General features: G+C 32.6%; 1 protein-coding gene across 1 annotated transcript in view; it reads left to right on the top strand.

Moving 5' to 3' along the window:
* Nucleotides 1-297: 297 nt before the first annotated feature.
* The window catches only part of LOC106101574 (protein FAM107B), a 39374-nt gene continuing 16377 nt past the window's right edge, over nt 298-23294 (top strand). Inside the window, exon 1 of the mRNA XM_013280854.1 lies at nt 298-512. The gene's annotated coding sequence lies outside the window, so the exon portion shown is untranslated. The remainder of the gene's footprint in view (nt 513-23294) is intronic.

The following is a 23294-nucleotide window of genomic DNA, read 5'->3' as shown; positions in this document are numbered from 1 at the left end:
AATTAAAAATGTTTTTCGTTATATAGCCTATTAAAATAATTGTAAAGCTTTTGAATGAAAAAAAGTATTGGTTTTAATATGAATATGTTTTTGAGTTTATTCAAGTTGAAGGGATTGCCTAAATGTGCGGTTTAATTAAAGTGAAATTAAACTCAAAACTAGGTTTTATTGAATAATATTTATTTTGGTTTAATAGCACTGTGTTATAATTTTCCTTAACAATAAAATGAAAATCCTATGAGGTTGAAATTTTTGTAGTGGACAACACTCAAATGCGCGCGCTGCTGAGATCGGAAGTTTGTTTATCAATCAAATCAGCAGACTGGTACGAAAGGTCGCGGTTGTGTTCTGTTCTTGTGGATACGCACTTGCTTCGTAAATAACAGTGTTTTTATTTACAAAATTTTAATTATACATATCGTTTGATTAATTCTACGTGCTTAATTATAAATAGAAGTGATTTTTCATTTCATCTTAGACAAGGAAAAAGGCGGGAATTTCTCCCAAATTAGGTATGTACAATATTATGCTTTTTTTTCGTAAATATTGTCACTAAATAATCGATTTTTTTGAGTGTTTGAAATCGTCCTTTGAAGTAAGGGTTTTAAAGTTATTGTTTTCATTTATAACAATAATGTATATAGCACGTAAGCATCTAAACTTAATCTAACATTATGTAGGTATATTTTCATTTTACTAAATGTAGTAGTCATTTAATTATTTTCGGCCATTCTCATATAAAAGTAAGATTGAATTGTTATTTTTTTAATCGTCGCGTACATGTGTCGTAATGCAATATAAGTATATTTTGAACTACCATAAACCACAGATATTATAATTCTATACAAATTAACATATTGTTACAAATGAACCCAAAAATACACAAGCCTATAAAATTATCAAATGCTATTCATCAATTTAAACTGCGCTATTTTTAATATAAATTGTGAACACAATAACTTACTAAGTTTAATTATTACAATGAACATTTCATTCATAGTAAAATCCAATATAATCTAAATAGTACACCATGCAAAATTTTAACAAAATATTCATACCATCGTTTCAATTTACATAACTTAATGTACCTTGTATACTGTAATTGACACGAATACCATATCCCTTTTTGTTTATAAAACGCATTCACGGCATGACATAGTTTTACTGTCACATATCTTTACGTAACTTCCGGTTTAAATATTCAGTATATTAGATACGTAATGTTATAGTACCACTAATGTAACATTTTTTTTAAACAATGCACTGATACTGAACGATATTGTAATTTTGCTCTATTCAGCCAGGTCTGTACAGAATTTATTGACGAAACGTAAATATTTTTCATTGGGTTTGGTTTACCAGGTTGTGTGTGATGTCGAGGACATGCATTAATCTGTTAATCTTATTCTGAAAAATTGAAACCACAATTGAAAACAGTTTTATAAGGAAAATGCGTCAAAAACTGATCTTAGCATATCTGCCAAAATGTAGTTACCAGGTAGATCTTAACAGACGAAAAATAAAACAATAAAAATCTTACATAGGTATCTAACCCAAAGGTTTTTGCGTGTTCGTCTCTTAACCATACAAATTTCTTAGAAGAAATTTTTGAATATGCGATCAGCTTGAAATGTTTACAAAATTACTACTGATTCTGTAGTTATGATCTGTTAATAAATGGATATGAATAGCAAATGTACAATTTAAAGGCGTTGATTAATTAAAATCAAAACAAATAATTTGTGTTATTAGATGGATGAAGGACTTACTACAATTTAGTCTTAAAGAAATCAAGAAATGAAAGGGTTCTCTGCAGTAGTAAGCGTTGAAGATAAAATATTCTTCAGGATAAAAGGAAGCACTGAGTTGCAATATTAACGGTTCATAAAGGCAAGATATGCGTATTTCGTAACTCAACCTTCGAACATTCCTCACACGCGCAGTCACCACAATACCTTTTTAATTAAGATAAGATGTCTGGAGTGATGTCATCATATTTACGAGCGATCATTTTATGTGAACTTCCCGTGCAGTTTAATGACCGACACGTTTATAACATTATATTAAACGAACTTAGATCAAAGGTAGTGGTAATATGCCGAAAAAAATAAGAATAGATTCTTGCTATCAAAATGCATTGAACTAAGAAATAGACCGTAATCGTGTTAATTAAAAATCCATTATACATCATCTTTCTTCAATCCAAGAGATGAATTTATAGACAAAGAGATAACTAAGTGTTTGTCTATATTTTTAAATTTACCACACTTAGCAACATTTGGCAAGGACAGAAGTACATCTAAATCTACTTAATACCTTAGCAAATTTGGATACCACAAATAAAAAAAAGACACTCAAAGATGACTAACCAGATTTCAGTCCACGTGCCTACACGTTAATAAAATCGATAACTGAATCAATTAATTGGTGATAATTCAATGTTGCTAATTAACACGAGAGGGAACATCATACCATCACGATATTCGACTGTTTATTGTTGAAGAGATGGAGTTCTAGCAATCCGCAATAAGACTTTTGTCTGATTTTTATATCAAAACACAAAGAGCTATACTGTGGCCCTCTGTAAAACTAAAAAGGCACACGTGCATAACCTAAATCGCGCATATAGCTCGGTGAAAAAGAGCTGCAAAATATTACACGGTTCGTACCCGGCTTAAACATTTCGGATTTAATAGGTCAAGGTAACAATCGTTTATCTTCTGCGGTTTCATTCCCTTGAAATGAACTGTTGAAATATACATCGAGATAATGTATAAACAAGTAATTAGTTAGCAAGAAATCTCATGATGGATTTAGTTGAATAATAAACAAACCTATGAACCGACGAAACCTTTGAAATAAGGGGCGCGAACGACCTATTGTTTTTGTTTGAAAGATTTACTTAATACTAAACTCACAAACAAATTAGTAAGCCTACCTCAAGGTTACTATTTTAATTGGTGTAAACTATGTAAAAAGCGTCAGGGGCTCACTGGTTTAAGCACTTGACTTGTAATCTAAAAGTCTTGGGTTCGAATCCCGCCATGTACCAATGTGATTTTTCGAATTTTCATATGTACATAATTAACCCGACGTGCTTACGGTGAAGGAAACCATCATGATGCAACTTGCACGTATCGGCGAAGATATCCAAAGATATGTTTGAAGTCAACCAATCTGCAGTGGGCCAGCGTGATTGACTATAGCCTAGTCACCCTTTATTAGGAGAGGCTCCGATCCCCTCAGTGGGAACGTATAGTGAGCTAGTGATTATGATGATAATGATGAAACTATGTAAAATACAGAAAGCCTCAACGTCTTAATATTTATCAGCGTAATGTTGTTATGTACATTTAGAAACTTTATTAAAGAGCAGAGATAAAATAAAGACAAATATAGTAAATAACCTGTATATTAACGAGTATACAAAATAGTAAACGGATATTTGTGTATTAGTTCAGATGTGTATAATACCGTATAACTCTTAAGCGTACTATTGTACACATCTTTTCTTAGTTTTGTTTGTTTATACGTTGGACATAAACAGCGTTAGGTTTACAGCAACATTACAAGAACATGATCCCCTCATTGTAGCGTGTTTCAAACAGTATCGCCTTTCGTAAACAAACAGCCACCTCCAGTATAACGTACAATAATCATAACAATGTAGGCACGTTATTACTGTGACGTATTTTGTTGTGATACACCACTGACTCATTAATCACAATGTTCTAGCTCAGACTTTTTTTAAATAAATGAATAGGAAAAAACGGAAAATTATTTATTATTTATATACACGGCTTGTTTGTTCTTTCAATAATTTGTAGTATTATTTTCCAATGCGAATTTCTATAACCTTTACCTTTATAATAAGTACGTCAAACAAAACATTGTAAGCATCCTTAGATGTTGAAACACAATCAAAACGAACGCTATGTCCTCGTCCAAATACACTTCATGCATTTTAATTGAGTGCTGATTAACGTAACAACATCAAGGCTGCCAAAGGATATAAGATTTCACAACAGTCTTAATACGATTATTATTTATTATTGTAACAAAAGACTAATCGCATCGTAAGGTCCGCCCTACGGCCGCTGCTTGTGTGGTTATATTCCACCATCATAATCCGGTTAAGTCTCGTGGCCCCTATCTGTCGTTCATAGTGAGCGCGCAATGGAACAGGTAATCCTGTTAGTTGGCCGTGACACGCCGGCTTCCATGAGTACGTGCATTCAGTCCGGCCACGATGTGCGCCACCCGCCACCCGTCCCCGTCGCCCGCCATACGGGAGAAGCTCGCCATATATGAAAATGGTATTCAGTTTGCGATGCTTACGATATTATCTCAAGCATCCCTTATAAGAGTACAGTTCCACTACGTGTTTGCGATTGAAAGTGTTGGCCGTTGTGTTCGTTTTGTCAGGAACGTTTCACCGGCTAGTTTGCATTTGACGCACGTGCTTGTAGTGTTGGGTTAACATGACGAGAGCCATGTCCAGTGCTTTCACGCCTTGTGATTGTGATATCCGATATCTTTGACACACTGCACCTGGCTTGTGTAAGCTGATCCGTATTGTCTCTCGTTGTACACTTCACGTTATCATATTGCTTTTTTGTTTTTGTATGTAGATACCATGCTAGTTTGAAACTTTTTTTTTAATATGGTTGCGTTGTTTATGTAAATAAATCAGAAGAAGTTACTACCGCATTTTATTATTTCTTTACGTAAGGGTGGGAATACACATGCCATAAAAATGTAACAATAGCTAGCATGCCAGTTGATATATCAAAACAAATTATCGTGCTATATACTTGTATGCCTTTACCTGGCACGTGCAAGTAGCTTCCATGCAAGTGTGCCAACTACTGGTATATGTATTCCCGTCCTAATTTCACATGTACAGTCAAAAGATAAATATAAGGATGGAAGTAAACGTGGATGAATATAAGGATGGAGTGATTATAACAAGCCACAGAATAAACACAACATTCATTTATAGAATGCCCACATAGACGCAATTTGATACGCATCGATTAAACTCATATTAATAATCTTACAAGTGCACATCCGTAGCATGATAATTAATACGGCAATACATTGAAATGCACTAATTACGTAATTATGTTTTTGGTGCACTAATTTTGTAACATTCGCGATTTTGTATGCGCTGTGTTTTGTGCAGGTGAAATCTCGCAAGTAGGTTATTTGTGATGTAAATAGTTACACATTCGAATTGCGTTGTCTGCTGTTTTAATTTATTTGTCCTCAAAATTAAATGTTTATTGACAGTTTCAAACCCATAATTTAAATACAAGGCGCTTAAGTAGTTCGACGTAGGACTTACAAATATTTCGACCGTCATTATTTTCAAGTTAAGCATACAAATTGGTAAAATTATACACCCTCTGCCTCCTACAGCCTAAGCTATAATTGACAATTTGCAGACTTATGGCATCGAACCTAAAATAGAACCGAAAATAGTTGTCGACCAATTCATCCTAGGTACTAAAAGTGTCGGTGTTGATTTGTTTCTTTAAAAACCTAATTAAAGCAACACGATGAATAGTTTAATTTAAAATAGTTACTTAATGTATAATGAATGTTAAGCGCGGTGTCAGCAGTATTACGGGAGCTGTACTGTAATCGGTGCCGCATAGCTTTGTTGTCGGAACATAATGAACAATTGTTCCCAGGACAATCTGCGCACTGAGCGAGGGAGTGAATAACCACTTATCTTTTTTTTTGAGGCTAAATTTTTTTACCTCCTATTACTGTATGTCGTCCTTGCTTTTTTAATTTTAAAATTCAGAAGTTATCAAATACTTTCTAGTAAACCGAGAAGGGAAAATTAAAAATGAAAACAAATTAATTTCAATAAAAGTATTAATTAAAGACCAATAATATGCTAATACTTCAAGAAAGACGGAACCCTTAAATTGTTATGTGTTAGTGACTTAAAAATGAAATAATTGGATCAATTGTCATGTAGTTACCCCTGTTTATTTCAATTACTACAATCGGTGGTTAAATTAAGTGATTTATGAGGGCCTAAGATTTATTATATCTTATATATTCATGTTGTCTTTATATGTATTTTACAAAAGCAACTCAGAATTACAATTTCATTCAAACACATTTGTATTAGTAGACAATAATAATAGTTGCTCGAAGGATAGTATAAATATTTTTTTTAAATTTAAAACACGGCGTTATAATGCAGTTACATGCTTCAGTCGAACATAACATTTTTTTTTTAAATTCTAAATAAAAAGTGTATTCAAATAAGTTATTAAAATACCAAATAAGTTTACTGGAGATTGAACTCACTTATATACGTTCCTTAAGTAGCAATGATACGTATATTACATCTTTAGTACAGTAAAAAAATAATTACTTTTTTGTCGAGATGTAACACCAAGTCCGGCCGTCCATGTCGAAATTCCTTTCGAGTATCATCGTGATTAACGTAAGAATGAGATCAATTACATAGGCTATCACGATACTTCTAAATCGATCTTTTATTCCGTTACAAATACAATTATATGAACATATTTGTACAAAAAAATAACATCTCATTTCATCCGAAACTAACTCGAAGTTAGAATAATATTTACATGACATTGTATTTACATGTGTTTACAATATATCCGTGTACTTTGTAATGTGAATATTTTTCCTCCAGTCCACTAGAAATACAATGCTCGGTGTGTTTCACTGCCGACATGTTGACACGAGAAAAGAATTTGTTCTTTTATACAACGAGTCTTGGAAATATACAAGAAAAACCGCGGCCCCTCATTCTAGCTCTTAGACAACGTCTCTAGAGAACTCATCTCAACGAGGCGCGTCAGTCCCGCATCTAGCTACAAAAATACATATAAACAAATAAAAAATAGATAAGACATTGCTCACGTATTTTGATTTTTTAATGTTTTAGAGTTCATGAGGTAAGGTAACTTTAAAGTACACATTCTTTCAAACATAGATATTACAAGCTGGTCATTATCAACTCTTCTTTTCATTAAATGTTTGTCTTTGGTCATAAAACATACATACAAATGTTCTTCATACAAATTTCTTATCACGTAAAACATGACTAAACATTTGTAATTTTTAACGTGACGACCTGATCAAATAGAGATTGTGATATTTAAAATGTTTTATATTATAATCATTGAAATAGCATATATGTGATAAGCAAGGCATAATATGATAGCAAGTTGAAATAAAAACCGCCAACTTGTTCATGACGCCAAAATCCTTTATTCTTTTAGAAGTTATAAAAGCTGTTCTTGTGCCTGCGGGCTGTGTGGAAATCATTAAAAGCCTCTCCGTGATCAACCTCGAGTGCATCATGAGGGGCTTGGGGATCTCATACTAAACGCATCGATGTCCCTCTACACTAAACTTGAGCACGTCTCAAGGGAAGTGATATCCCCCAGCAATTTTACTATGCTAAGGTTGGCACTTCGGGACCACTTCATGTCGAAGTATATACCGTTTCCTTAAATACTTAGCAACAGAATAGAGCAACCGTTGACATCCCTGTGACCTGAGTATTTTACATTTTGGAATACTTATAAGAGCAGCGATTGTTAAATATGATATCAAAGCTAGTATTTGTAACAGATTTAAGAGATCAACGGTTAGTGTAAACGGTTACTCCATCTAATTTGGCTTCGTTGCAATTTTTGGTTGTACAACCAGAGTCCAAAGATTGATTTTTAGAAGGATTTAGCGTATCCTTGTCTTTCCACGCAAGCGCTGCTCAGCGGTGTATCGGCGTCGCTATGCGGAACAACGGTTATAAGTTTGTGTATCGCATTACAAAACGGGTTCTGCATTAGGTATGCCGGCCGCGGCATTTGGCGCGACTCGGACAAAGGGATCGGGATGAGGATAAGCCGACGCCTTGGGTGGCAATGCGCTCCCTTTCTTGTTTTTGTCTTATCTATTTGCGCTCACGACCGGCTCTAATGCTATGGATCTATTATCGATTTTGGGCTACACGCGCGCACCTTAATTAGACTCAATCTATCGGTAACTATTTAATAATTTTTCATACACCTATTACTGTCTAATACTAGTAGATTGGTACGGTGAAAATTAGACAGTTTATAAAGCGGTTTTTGTAATTTGTAAATATCACTTGTACACATATGTTTTGTATTGTAAATAATATTTCAACAATATTGTTCCACAAGACTTTTATTTTAAACCACTACTTTAAACCTATCTTAGTTTATCGCACACAAGTTTATCGAAACTAAATGCGAAAGCTCTAATGGGCTCTTTCATTAAATGAAATGTAGGTTACGTGCATTTTCCCATTAAATTTACCGTACTAATAGTGCTAAGTGTTTACTTATCGACTTTGGCGTAAAATTGAACGTCACTACAAACAATGCTCCGACAATAGCACAGGAGTTTAAACCTCCTAGGAATAGTTAAAGTGTATACTGGCTTCTTGGAACTAGCACTTTGAGACTGTTTAGTGTTAACAATGTTGTATTTTTGTTTAACAATCAACAAGGAAGTCGTAATTCATTTGTTGCGCCAAAATAGTAATCCTTTTGAACATTAATTATTAATTTATTGCAATGGGTTTTTAATATTAAGTAAGGGGGTTTTGATAATAATAATTAACATTTTTATAAAGTCAACCAAATTCAGAAAAAATACCGAGTTAATGGAAAAAAATTCGTTGATATATTATACATAAAGCTACGAAGTATAATACAATATCTGAAAGAAACACAGTCAATAAATGAAGCACTTTGTAATTGTTATTAATGGTAATACTACGTGACTTTTAGAACACGCAGTATTTGAATTGCTGGATTATTTATCCTCAGCATGTCCTACTGTGTTATGCGTCGAAAGATAAAACGAACAATTGAGACTGTGATGTTAATTTTCAAGGTACATTTATCGTCACGTTTTCTAATTAAACTTGCTTTATTTCTAAACAGTACAATAGTATTATATGTATTATTTTGTTCATGAACATTTAAATATAATGTACGTCGAGATTCTTACAGTGGTTGTTATTTACATGCCTTTCAATTATCTATAATTAACATGATCTGTGCTAGTATTAGCGTAATACAGCGAATTATTTTAACAAGCTATACACATAGGCATTAATTAAATCGCGTCAATGGTGGAAAATAATTAAAACGCCTATTAAATCTGAAATCAAGGGGTGGGTACCAATATTACCAAGTTCAGATACAAGTACAATCCGAATAGTGTAATTGTTGCATTGAAAACGAATTGTAGATTTCTGTACATCAGGAATTTGAACCTTCGACCCTTTAATACTCAGAAGTCTACTAAACATCACGTACACGTGTCTGAAAGTATATTTCTAGCGTACAGTATTAAACAGTAAGCTGTACTAATACTCCAAACGGAATTCCGACAAGCGCAATTGTTTGCGTGTCAAACGAATACAGCGTCCAATAAATAGAACATGTTTACTGTTATTAGAGTAATCACAGTTGCGTAGGATTATTAAATTATTTCCTATTAAAAAAAGTTTAATGTGTTTTCACATTTTAATTAATTAAACTTCAGTTGTTTATAAATAATAGCTTATTTATCTTGTTAAATTCAATGGAATGAGAAAACAAGTAGCTACTAAATAAGACTCATGAATGACCATGTTAAGATTTTCCTATAACTTACCGAAAAGATTATTTTTAACATGAATATAAATTAAGGTAACCAGTAGTAATGACTTCCATTACAGCCTTTAAAAATAATTCATCAGCCGAAACATTTAAGTTTGAAAGTTCTTAGAGATAACGTACGCAAATAATGTCTTTAGAAAAGTGACGGAATTGCTGTTACGACACTAGGCATTACGCGTTTGTCGTAACGTTGTAAGAGAGAATAAATCGCATTACTTACACAAACCTGTTGTCATTTTATCTGGTGGTAAAGTATACGAACGGTTGTCACACGTCACTATCAGTCACCTTCCATCTTAAAGAATTTCGTCTGTAATGGAATGTCAACAACTTCGAGCTCTTTCGATTTGTTATGCTGATAAACGGATGCTTTACGATTTACCGCCGTTGATTGTTGATGAATAATTCTTTAAAAATGTCTTTAAAACTACCACTTTATTTACATAAACAATTAAAAAGAAACATCAATGCTACTGATTTACTCTAAATAGAAAATTGACTTTATAATTTATTTTATACTAGCTTTTGCCCAAGACTTCGCCAGTGTGGAATTTAAAAAATCTTAACCAAGTAGTCTACGTTTCCTTCCAGACTATATTCGACATCTGTGCCAAATTTCAATCACATCCGTTCAGCCGTTTAGGCTACAAACTCTAACAAACATCCATCTATCTATCTAAACTTTCGCATTTATAATATTAGTAAGAAGTAAGATTTATTACGAAATCGGTTTGTTAAATAAAAGTGTCAGACTGTATGTATGTCATTATTCTGATTTACCGTAGACTTCCTGTTTTGCATATTGATATGAAAAAAAAACTTGAGGAGTTTAGGTAGTGCATGTGCAGCGAAAGCGAAAGTGCAATCAGGTGCAACGCTGCGTCAACAAGAATTTTTCTATCTGTACTTGTATGGATGAAATCCGTTACTTTCGATCCATACATTAAGAATATATTAAAGTATCTATAAATAGTTTATGGTATTCCATCTAAATCATTTAGGCTGATGTCATTATTAATTTATCTATGAAGATATAGGATAAAATACTGAATTGAAACAATAAATAGAATGATTCGCATCCTAGAAAATATTTAAAAGGCTAATCATGGCATGGAGGCATTGTATGTGAAATTTTATGTACATTGTGGTATTACATATTTTTCGTAATATCAATAAATATCTACAAATATCAATAACATTATCATATCTTTCGTTTTTGTTATTACTTTGGCTGTTATTTCAGGTATTGATTGTTTTCAAATTAACATCCAGTGTGCAGGAAAATGCTTATCAAGAATACTTTGGCTATAAAATGTATACAGCAATATGATAGTCATTAAAGGATGTAGTGGTGCTGTACTCACGTAAAGTACACGTCTCACAAGCGTTTTCTAAATATAACAAGGCTCGTTTTACGAGCGCCTCTCGTACGAGAGTGTTCCGCTCAAAGAAAGTCCTTAAGCACGATTTTTGGCAGCTCGATAAAACCTCACTCGGTGGTTTATTACCGTGTCTATTACGCCCCTTGTGTGAACCGTGAAATTTATAAACGCTAGCCAACGTTTGTTTATAATAAACAAGTTTAATTCAACCATTTTCTACTTTCCCTGCTAGTACCAATTATGCAATAACATGTTTTTGATTTAGCTTATGGTAAGAGTTGGTAATTTATTAGGTCTTTAGGAAGTTGTATAGTATTGTATTAACTGTGGTACAAGTAATGGCTTATTGCGGGATTAAGTTCCTGGGATAACTGGATTAACGTGTGTTTTATTTATTTGAAATTCACTGTGACTTGACATAAACAACAATGTTTTATAATCTTTTTTAAAATTACGCTCTATAAGAAGTAGTTAATAGGGTAAATATACCCTCGAGGGTAAACCATTTTTGGTGTGTATTAATATTTTATCATACGCGGCCAGCAGATTTAGAAAAGCCTTTATTAAGTAGTAAAAGTATTATTAGAAGGCGTGGAATATAGTGATTGTACTCCACTAATGCAAATTACACTATTTTTCGTTTTAACTACGTTACGAAATGACGTATTTACGCGCGTTGGGCGGGCGGCAAGTAGGGCGAGACGCGAAAAGCTTCGTCTGCCGAGGGGTCAACGCCCTCCGAGCCCTGCCCGTGAACGTTCTAAGGGACGTCCTTCATTTTATCGATACCTTTCGCTAAAATTTTTTGGGGTGGGATCAAATTTCTTGTCAATTAAGTTAATTCTCCTAACAAGTAAATTCAATTCTAATAATTTTGCTCATATGAGGGAATTTTAAATGTATCGATTGTCTGCGTTATAAGATTTTCATGTTACGAGTATGTCTGTTACAATTTGCAACTAGAAATCACCACATCTCGAATATTTTTAAGTATAAAAAACCCAAATCTAAATGCTTTCAATATTAATATCACAGTTCCCTGTGATCAAATTTGAGTTATGTACCTAGTGTAGACAGACTTAAAATTCTACCTGTCCCACCTGTCATAGATCAAGTAACACCTGTCGAAGATCAAGTAACACCTGAAATGTTGTAAATTGGCTTTTTTTTGTCGGTTTGTCACGTAGTAGGCATGAGCGTCACTGTCACGGCGCAGGAACAGCGCACGCTGAATAAATACAAGTACAATCGTACCGGAACGCAACTCGCTGTAACTGCGGAATTGCACTGCGTTTTCATTATTAATATCGCTACTGAGTGTACTTAAGGCTTTTGTAAGAGCTGGGGAAGTTAGGGATGTTGTGCAGTTTGAAACTAAACGGTAACCGAGTTAGAATTCTAAGGAAGGAATTATATTTATATGTTGGTTAATTACTTAGTAATGTTTTAGTCAATTTGTTATATAGAACCTATATAAATTCTGTATCTAAACGAAATAATTAGTCTAACACTTATCTAGAAATTCACATATTCCTAAAGGATTATAAAGCATGATAGCATCTTCAGTTAGATAAAATGAAGCAACTTCCTCACAACAAATACTCTTAATTAGACATCAGATACGTTAAATATGATTACCTTGAACTAAAATTTGAGATATGATTAAATTTTTATTCAAGGTAATTCTTTGTAATTAATTAAGCATTATTTTTACGAAATTCATAAACAAGATGTTTCTTTAGTCATATTTACTTATATATTTTTACTCGAACCACAAATACATATTTGTCGCACCATAAACGATAAAAAAAAACATACAGACGAATTGAGTACCTCCTTCTTTTGGGAAGTCGGTCAAAAATTACAACGAATGCTTGTTTTATTCTTATATAAAAACGTCCCCTTTTAACATAGGGTATTGATAAAAGTTTGTATGTTTCTAAACACAATTACACTTTCCTGGTTTTATTTTTATAATTAAGACATGTTCGAGCATACTTTTTTAAATTCACTAATTAGTAGGGTTATTTAAATAGGAAGTTAAGGAAAACGGCTGCGAAATTTTAAGGTAAACTTGGGTATAGTCAAAGGCGTACGTATATGTATGTGCGAGGTATTTTACCATTTATGCAGTCGCAGTGCAGTTTGAGGTCGACTTCTGTGTACTTAAACTGCATTGACGACCATAAGTTGACATATCCATAACTAGCTGTTGCCCGCGGCTTGGTCTGTGTAGACGACGAATTTTCTAAATAATGAAATCATGTAATTCTGCCATCGGTAAATAGTAATGGTAATGTGTGCCCTGTTCTTGAGACTTAGGTGATGTGTCTTTTGTACTCCAGGTAAGATCCGAAATCTCTGAGATTTATTTTTAAAAGTATTGAGGGTAACATAATTTAGTAGATTGGTCAGATTAAGAGTTACATTTGATTTGATTAAAGTGAATAAGTCATTTGAAATGTAATAAATACAAAAAGGAGAAATATAATTGCGAATAATTTAGTTTTTGTGTAGTTTGTAATTATATTAATAAATTGTGAGAATTTACGTTTGATAAACCGCAATAATAAGATTATAAAAGGGGTCATTACACTATTGTTAGTTTATTACTCATCTAACAATATTTTCCATATAACTTGTTTAACGTTTAAGACAATTGAGTCATTGCCAAAAATGGCCGAAGTAATATCCTGTCTAAAACGGCCTTTGTACATCTGCCAAGTGCGCTCCTTTTGCGTAATACTATTTGTTTACTCCGCAACATATCGGCCTTGACTAATATGATTTATGACTATACCGCGCAGAGTTTACTATAAATGTATTTTACTCACTGGGATTTTATTTAACGCTGAAAATAGGTTCTGATTTTGGTTACATGTTAGCTGTTGTAATTTAACCATGTATTTGCTAAACACAATAATTATAACTTTATTGAATGCTTATCTAAGGTGCGGTCACACTCCAAAGCATGTGTGTTTATTGCATCTTTTTTTTATATGAGAAGGAGGCAAACGAGCGGCGGGAAAACAGAGGTGGTCAACGATTCGCAATTAAATCAAAAAATCCCATGGTAATGGTACGGCAACGTATTCCATATAGGTTAAAAGCTTTTCAGTGATAGTACTAAACATAAAAAGTACATAATTTTATAAAAGTAATGCGGTTTGCAATGGCTCTTACCCGCAGTAAGTACCGTGCGAGGTCGTCTCTGAGGACGCGCAATACCGGACGCCCGCGAGCGCAAACCGCTTGCTACCCGTCAATGTTAAAAATAATTTCCAGATGTTCACATATTACAGATAGTAAATTAAAACGTTTTCCGAACTATAAGGCGCTTATCTACAGTTAATTTAAAAGAAATAGATCATTGGAGTTTGTTATTTTGGCGATTTAAAGATTACCCAATGCTAACGCGTACGTATTCGTAATTCTGTGTAAAGATAATCGATAGGGAAGACGATAAAAAAATTAAGGTTTTTTCTTTGTCTATTTGTAATATGTAGCTGCTGATTACAACAGACCGAGCAAATTCATATGAGCATGGCTTACGTAATGAAAACAACAACGGTTTGGAAGTTGGTGGTCAATGAATATTTATATATTAGGGTGCATATCAGTGGCACGCGCTAATGGCAACAGTGATCAAATACGGGGGACAACCCCAATAGTTTTTAACCCCTTCTGTCCTCACCCTAGTTTAAAGCAGACAGTAATCTAGTACGATCTATACAAATCAGTCGACCAACGGTCTTTTCACAGCCCGTTTTGTATTTATCTGCTTGCATATTATTTTAAAAACAAAATTTATCTTAGCGGATTTCATATCAAAAGGCAGCAGTTGCATGTTTATTTAAGTACAAGGTAATTGAATTATCCAACTTTTCGGTTTTGATATAGGTTTAGTTGGAATTGTAGATAATTCCTTAGAAACTTTTTATTAAGATTCAAACGTGCTATAAATAATTCCAATACTCTCTAAAGTAGCCACATATGTATTGAATTTAATCGAAATGCTGGCAAGCCAACGACTACTGAATTCATAGCGAGAAAGTATTATCGTGAAAGTGGACCTTCCTTCTATAAGCACTCATAAAACATCCGAAAGTCCAATTAGTAAGTCCACTTTAAACAATCGAGCTCTATTAGTTACATTGGTCTCATTAAACGTTTGCTTGTGCATCTTTGGTCGGATTAGTTGACCTCCGCCAATGAGGCACACGGGAATATTTCTATTGAAGTCACAACTGTCATCACTTAAGCCGTTCATGCGCGCCCGCATCAGGAAGCCCCTTATTGATTGAATGATGTATTTATGAGGGACGATTACCATACCTCATCGCCACATCGCACCAACTTCGCTTTTTAACCGGTGTTCCTTTTAAGCAATAACTTTGATAGCTTCTACTCTAGATAAACACATTTCGTTAAGTGTTTTCAAACGTCTCGCGCCCATTTAAAATTTATTATTGGTTATAAACATCCGTCTGTAAACCGCACCACGTGTCTTGGAATTAATAACATCAGAACCATATCTTTTTGATCACCGACGAATTGGGTTATTGTCTTTTAACTCGATTCTTTTGTAACAACAAACAGTAAAGCTGAGAAATTCCCATTAAAGTGACGCAACGCTAAATGCATAGAACGGTTGAAGTTTCAAAAGTGATTTGACCCCATTACAGATATAGGGTAAACCCTTTTAAAGCAGTACAAAGTTGTTGTGCGTCTGGAATTATCACGAGTCACATCGCAAATGACTGCAAGAAAGCACTGGCAGGCAGTTTATTTAGTTCAAAACGTTTTGCTTCACAACTTTTTATTTTCACGTTAAGATGTCTTTCATTTGCACGGACATTTCTCTAATTCTAAGGTATATAAAGTAGCAATTAATTAAATAAGGAACTTTGGAACTTAGGAACTAAGGAAATAAGGAACTTTATTTAATTTCTTAATTCCTAAATTAAAAATAATATACAAGTTTATTTAAGGACTAGATGCATATGTTATACGGACAATAACTGTTTCGAAACGTCGATGGACAGCCATATTATATGAACAGTTAAATCGTAAAACTTTGATGACGTGCAAACATACTTTTATACGGAAACTATATTTAACTGGTACCCATATATCAAAAGATAATATTTAATTGATAAATAAAGAATATATCTGTTTTTTCTGTGTTTGAAATGAATTTAGACAGTCGTTTTGTACCTTTGTATAGACCAAAATAGTAAGAGTTTCCTTCACAGTACCTAAAATAACTTAAAACTTGGTAAATGGTTAATATATCCTTGTATGACATAAGAAGCTGGTACTAGATTTCTAATTATTTCTAGCTTAGTAGCTATAGGGTAATTACAAACTAGAAAATTACGTAACGTAATTAAAAGCCAACCTGAGTTAAGGGACGGGTTAACTCGTAGAGAAACGTAATTTGATTAACTAACGCTGTAGATGCTTCTAAGCGTAACTATCAAACATTATGAAGCCAATGAGAGATTGTAAAATTTTACGGTGAATATAAACTACTTTAGGTTTATAAAACCGTATACTTAAAATGTTAGATCCGTGTTAAATCGTGAGTTAATCCTAGAAGTACATTTAAAAATATGTAACAGTTTTTTTAGTTGCAGCTAATTACGATTGCAATGAATCAAACCTGGATAAAAAAGAATCGACTGATTGCGTCGGTTATTTTTATTAAAAAGACGCTACGAATCCTGGATATTGCGGTTTTGTTTCTCCACCTGTTGTTTAGTTAGTTTTACAAAGGATTCTCGCAACCAGTCTGTGTGGATAGCCCTCCAAATTTTTGAAGAGTGCTGCCATTGCATTGTTATTCTTGTACTTTGTTCCCTATTGTTTTAAGATGCATTGTTTTTATTGGTTATAAAAAGACCAGCATGGTGTTATAATAAATGTAATTTGCAATACAATAGTTATGAAATCGTAGTTACACTTGTAGAAATGTTTCTCGTCTTCCAATAGACCTTTATTAGTAGTACATTTCATATGTATGTCGTTTTAAAAGAATAATATCGTCTTACACTCACACGTTTAACTATTTGACAATGCATTTAGCAAATATTTAAACATCAAAGCTAACTAGAAAACAATGATTGACATGCGTCAGCACCTCACTATTGTTTCAACTACGTCACCCTTTAACATTGCATTTCCTAATAAGAGAGGAATTTCTTTTCAAGCGAACCTTTGCTATTTCGTAAGCGTGTATTGTTTATTAGTGAATTCCATTACACTCGATGAGAGATTAGTGCAGTCCCATGACAATTTTAATAGATTTAATACAATGTAACATAATTGCACATTCCAATACCAATTACATCGAAATTGCATTTAAGTTATTAGTTATTACGTAATATAGTTGAATCACACTAGGAAAATATATGTGTCGTGGTGGTATTTAGAATACTTACTTGCAAATAAACCAAAGTATCTTAAAATCATCGAATATGAATTTTAATGACCACAATGTAAAGTGTTATATTTACTTTGATATATCTATGTTAGTAAAAAATTGTATGTTACTCTGTAGATCTCTATTTGTTTAAAATTATTTAAAGAAACTTCATTTCTAATGTTATTCTTAAATTGCGGCCATACCTGCACTCTTTGCACATTATAATATGTACTTAAAGATGCAAAAACAATAATAGTTAAGACTCCATAAAACATACATGTTACATATGCAGTTATGTCTAGTTGCCATCTGTTTGTACTTAGTGTAATGCTATTAAAAACACATCAGCTATTAATCACATTTTCTAGCCGGTTATATTTACACATGTATGTAATAATCTTATTAATACAAGCAGTACATCCCAAAGATAACTCATTTCAGAGTATAAGAAACCATTCAATGCAAGATGCTTTAAGAGGATTTCTAACCAATAAAGGATAAAATCGACTTGTACTTTAACAGACTTATAAATTTCGATTGAATATTGATTATCGTATAAATATAGTTGCGGAATAATCATATTTAACTTGAAGAATAAATGACAGAAGACTTAAACCTAACAATGACGACTATAATCAACAATAAAAAGTACTTCCTTATCTTTTCTTTAATATTTAACTACCTATTAAGTTACGTATGTACGCAATTCTTGAAAGAAGCTTAACGTTGTAGCCGTGAGGATTTCCCTTCAGGTTAATTATATTACCTTTGAACAGCGTTTTATCTGATTAAATGTAACTTAGCCTTCGGACGTGATGACGTCAATTGTTTCAGAGCGAGCTGCGGAATAGAGATGTGCGATGTTTTCCCCCTGTAATCGAATAAAGCTCGTAGAAAAACTCTTATGTAATTATTGAATTTGGTTTAATCTCTTAATATGTAAATTTTTATTCATTGAAAATTACATTGAATTAAATGTATTATAGTTATGGGAAATTTTAAAGCTTATAGAAACGATTTTTATGCATCTACCTGAAGTTGTGCTTAGTAACGACAAACGTGATATTAATTCATATTAATCGATTTCTGAGTTGCGAAGTAATCGATTTAAAAAATGATCGATGTTTGTAAAAATCACATCGTTACGTGCAGCCCTACTCTGTAGCGACCTTGTCAATGCGAATCGAGCAGTCGGGGATCTAAAAATATCCCGTAGGTCAGGGGTCAGATACAGTATACACACAGTATACAGGTTCCAATAATATGGAGTGTGTACGTCAGATCTACACGTTCCTTTCCGCTTCAATAAAATTCTATTGGAATTAAATAGAGCAATTAAAAAATACGCTTTTATAATCTTTACTAAATTCTTATGCGTTAAAGTAAGGATTTTAATTAAAGTGATTTCGACTCTAGTTCGAGTTTTTCACCTGTTATGATGGTTTAAATGCGTTTTGTAAAATCTGTGGTCAGGTAAAATAAATTACAACATTAAATTCGTTTAGTAACGGCAGCTTATCTTATGACATTTTTAATGTAATTTTATTTACATTTTCTACAGCAAACTTAATTTGCTACGCATAAGTTTTTATATGAAATTTCTCTTTAATGCGAATGTTTTTCATTCTTCAACGCATCATATAACTTTCATACTTTCCCAGTCATTATCGATACATCTAGGATAAACTTTATAATACTATATTGTTTACCATGTAAGGTTTCAGGACATTCAGTAAACGCTCTAGATACACGATCTGACCTTTAAAGAGTTCAATCGGAACGCCCTAAGTTTGTTCAGCGTAAATATCACTCAAGGCCACACCTTACAGCCGTGTGTACAGAAAGATAAAGTTTCTATTACCGTTATCGCATTTTTACGTACGTTAATATACTGAACACATCTTCCAATACTTATTTAGTAAACAAAGATGTTTAGTTAACATATTTTATTTATACGATAAACTAAGCTTAGTAACTATGCGGTAGATATGCATAAAAGTTGATATCAGGGAAAGTATAAATCAAATACAAGCTTAATTATTTTAATAATCAATTCTGATGCAAAACGGCATCAATTTTAAATAACACACATTTGTACGTATATTTTTGTTAATTACTTTATGTTCAGTCTTTCTGTTATGATTGCGTAAATTGTCGGTCATTATGTTATTAACCGAACTACGATTTTGACTAGCGGTTGACGGTAAATGATTGTAATTAACTACGAGTGCGTTTGTATCACAACAGTGAAAGTATAACGCAACCAACGCTTCATTACTTCCACATAAAGATTGTTACAATACGTAAGACAAACAGAATACCAATCAGCATTTCTCTTCCTCTGAATATGACGTCGACAGTACCTCGGTACAATATTTTGCAATACTCAAATTAGATTTCGTGAATCCTCGGAGGCTTCTATCTATATCTATACTATTATAATAAAGCGTAAACACAAATTTCTTTGTTGCCTAAGATGCCAGCAATTACAGCATATTTATGAATATTTCTTTTTTAAATAAAAAGCTCTACACTTACGTCACGCTTTAGGCTATATATTTTAACGCCATTTAACTTTGGGAGTAAATATTTTGGATAAAAATCCTAATGTGGGAAAGAGACCATAAGTTGCTGCCAACATCAAGGAAGTAAGATTGCCAAGGTTTATCATGTCATGTCATTTTGACATTTGCTATTGATAATTTGACAAATGTGAACAATTAAATAAAATTTTCACTATTCTTTGCGGATGAAGTCGCAGGGGAACAGCTAGTTACATGATAAGTATAAGCTGACCATTTTACTTTGTATCCATGTTGTTTATCTCGCAAGGAGGAATGAAATCAACGCAGAGCGTCTCGAAATGAAATTTTATAAAGTCTCATTTAATTCTTTCATCTGTCCATTTTATATCCTTCCATCTTCATTCAGTATTTTTACAGTCTTTTTATTTACATCTTATTTGTTGACTGAATCTGTTAGATACTTCATATATATTGTTCGACAGAAAGCAATTCATGTCATTGTATGGTTTACGACACATTTTTGTGATTGTGATTTCCAGTCATGTAATGGTGAAGGTTAAAAATTTCTCTTAACTAATCTCGCTATTTCTGGTTTTTAGTAACTGGTAAATTAACAAATGATAAAAACGTAATAAAACAAGTAGAAAAGCTTTTGATTGAGAGAAATAATGGAAGTAAAATAATTTGTAAAGCCTAAGCTGAATGCGTTTTTTTCTATATTTTATTTATCGCAAAATTTATAAGCACTGATATAATAAACTGATTTAGCATACGACGAACTCGTTCAGGTCAGTCCTGGGTCAGGTAAACAATTTAATGATGCAAGTATTATTGTTAAGAGTCATTGACCTGAGAACGCGGACTTTTAATTTACAATTGTCTTTACATCGCATTTAGAGTAATAAAAACTAGTGTGTGAACGCATCCTTACAATATTATTGTTCTATACAGTTTTATGACTCGGACTCATCAAGGATATATATATATAAATTTAGGCGTTCGCAAGACAAATCTAAATTTACATCTTATAATGCGTAACTATCATAATTATTACGAACAAATAAATTTTTATGTCTGTTTAATAAATCAAACGCTAGTTAAATAAAATAAAACCGGCCTCTAAAAGACTTTCGAAATTTCGAAATTGTGATTTTGTAACTAGGAAAACACAGTTCAAATATCCCGCTTCAAAATTGAATAAACTATTGAATTAACATCTCGGTCACTGTTTATGTTGTCACATTGTGGTGCCTTTGAAATTCTTTTAGATATTTATCTAAGTTTATTATGTTCTTGTTTTGTAATATGCTAATGAAAGATAAATATATACATAAGCTATTGAAATATCTTAACGTAATCACAAATTCGATTATATGCATACAAGCATAAGATATGTGCCAGGATTTTGTAAAATCGACAGCATCTTACGTTTCGAGCATAAATGTACGTATGTTTATTAATTAAGTATGTCTAATTAGCATTAAATTGTGAATAAAATTATATCAAAACGTTAACTATTAACTAAAACTTCAATAATCAAAATGAAACTCTTAATAGATTCGACGTTTCATCGAGGTGTCTTCTAAAAATAGATTTTTGTATGACTCCTGCTAAGTCACCGTGAATGGAATAGAATAACAGGTGTGTGTATAACATTGTTGCATGTCGTTAGTAAATATATAGCAAATTGATAGTGTCATTCAGTCAGTTCAAAAATATTAGATCTTGTTTTATTTTGATGAAATAATATCAACTTACGACGAACGTGCAGTCATGTGGTATATACGACTAGAATCAAATATAATTCGGAAAAAAAATATTAAATGCTATTTATTCATTACGTATTTTCGCTCTTTGGGTTCGGGAAACACAGTTTTTTCATTTTTGCACAAAAGATTTCTTTTATACATTCGTACCATTAAAGTATAAAGGAATTGGAAATAGCTTTTGTGGTTTGAAGTTCAATATACGAGTACTTTTATTGGCATACAGTAAGGAGCCATTTGCTACATCAATATTTTACTTTAGGAATGAAATATAAAAATGCTTGTGAAATGCAATAATTCGTTATTCTCTTGTTTTCCAACTCATGCGGACTAAAAGTTAATTACCTTACTAATTTATGTACTTAAAAATTCCAAAAAGAAATAATTTTATGGGTAATAAAAAAATGCGATAGTTTTCTCACCGATGTATGGGGCAGATGTTCTGGCGGACATATTGGGAAAGTCAACAAAGAGATGCGAGGGGTTGGTATGTTATTGTTATAGGTTAAGAACTTGTCAAAAGTAAGCAAATAAGTTCTCACGAACATTTTATCCAGATGCAGCATAAAATCGGAATGTGTCGTATTGTTTAGCTACATAAATTGAATCCCATAGCCATAAATTATTGCGTTTTCTCTAGTAGTTATGAAAAAGAAAACATAACATGGCTAACATCCAAATTGCAGTATACAAAATCATAAACATTTATTTACGAAAAATAATAAAAACGATAATGCGTAACATTATATGATAAGAATTAAGACAGTAAATAACGATCATAAACGTTAGTCTATGGCGTCTTTACTTTCGCACTCAGTAAATTTACATAATTTAAATTTCGCATAACTGAATTATCGTTAGATAAAGATCGGGTCGGTAATCTCACTAAAGCGACAACAGTTACGTAACGCCTTATTACGGAAGACCAATGTTATTGTAATATTTTTCATTACATTTATAAGTCGGTTATAAATCATACTTAAATGATACATAATGAGCATTGAAAATACAGTATATTTATCTCAATTCTTACTTTACTTTTTATACAAAAGTCTATTAGGTTAATATAAGTCTCTTATTGGGCCATATCATTTCTTGTGACATAATATTACGCATGTCGCGGTATAACAATGAAAGAACTGTATGGGAGCTTTATCAGTCACCCGTCATAATCAGACGGAAACACGACGCATGCCAGTCCTTTCGAACTCTAGATAAATTCGTGTATTTTTTGGTTAAAAAAATAAGAGTTTTAAATATAGAAACATAAGTATTTCTCTAGGATTCATATTTTTATATGTCAACTTGCATGTTAGCGGTTTTCTTTCGGCACGAATTTTTAGAGTTAGTAAATATAATTTCTCTTAGCTTATTGTTATGAGTATTTAATGCGTTTGAATTGCTACACAACTTCCGGTGACATACGACAAATGTGAATAATCAGTAATTGTTATCGTATTTCCTTGCAAGTTGTGATAGTTTAGAACTTGGAGTTT

This window comes from Papilio polytes, unplaced genomic scaffold (genome assembly GCF_000836215.1).
Source record: "Papilio polytes unplaced genomic scaffold, Ppol_1.0 DF824303.1, whole genome shotgun sequence".
Taxonomy (NCBI): Eukaryota; Metazoa; Arthropoda; class Insecta; order Lepidoptera; family Papilionidae; genus Papilio; species Papilio polytes.
Note: the sequence above shows the minus strand (reverse complement) of the source record. Positions and strands in the feature narration are given on the sequence as shown.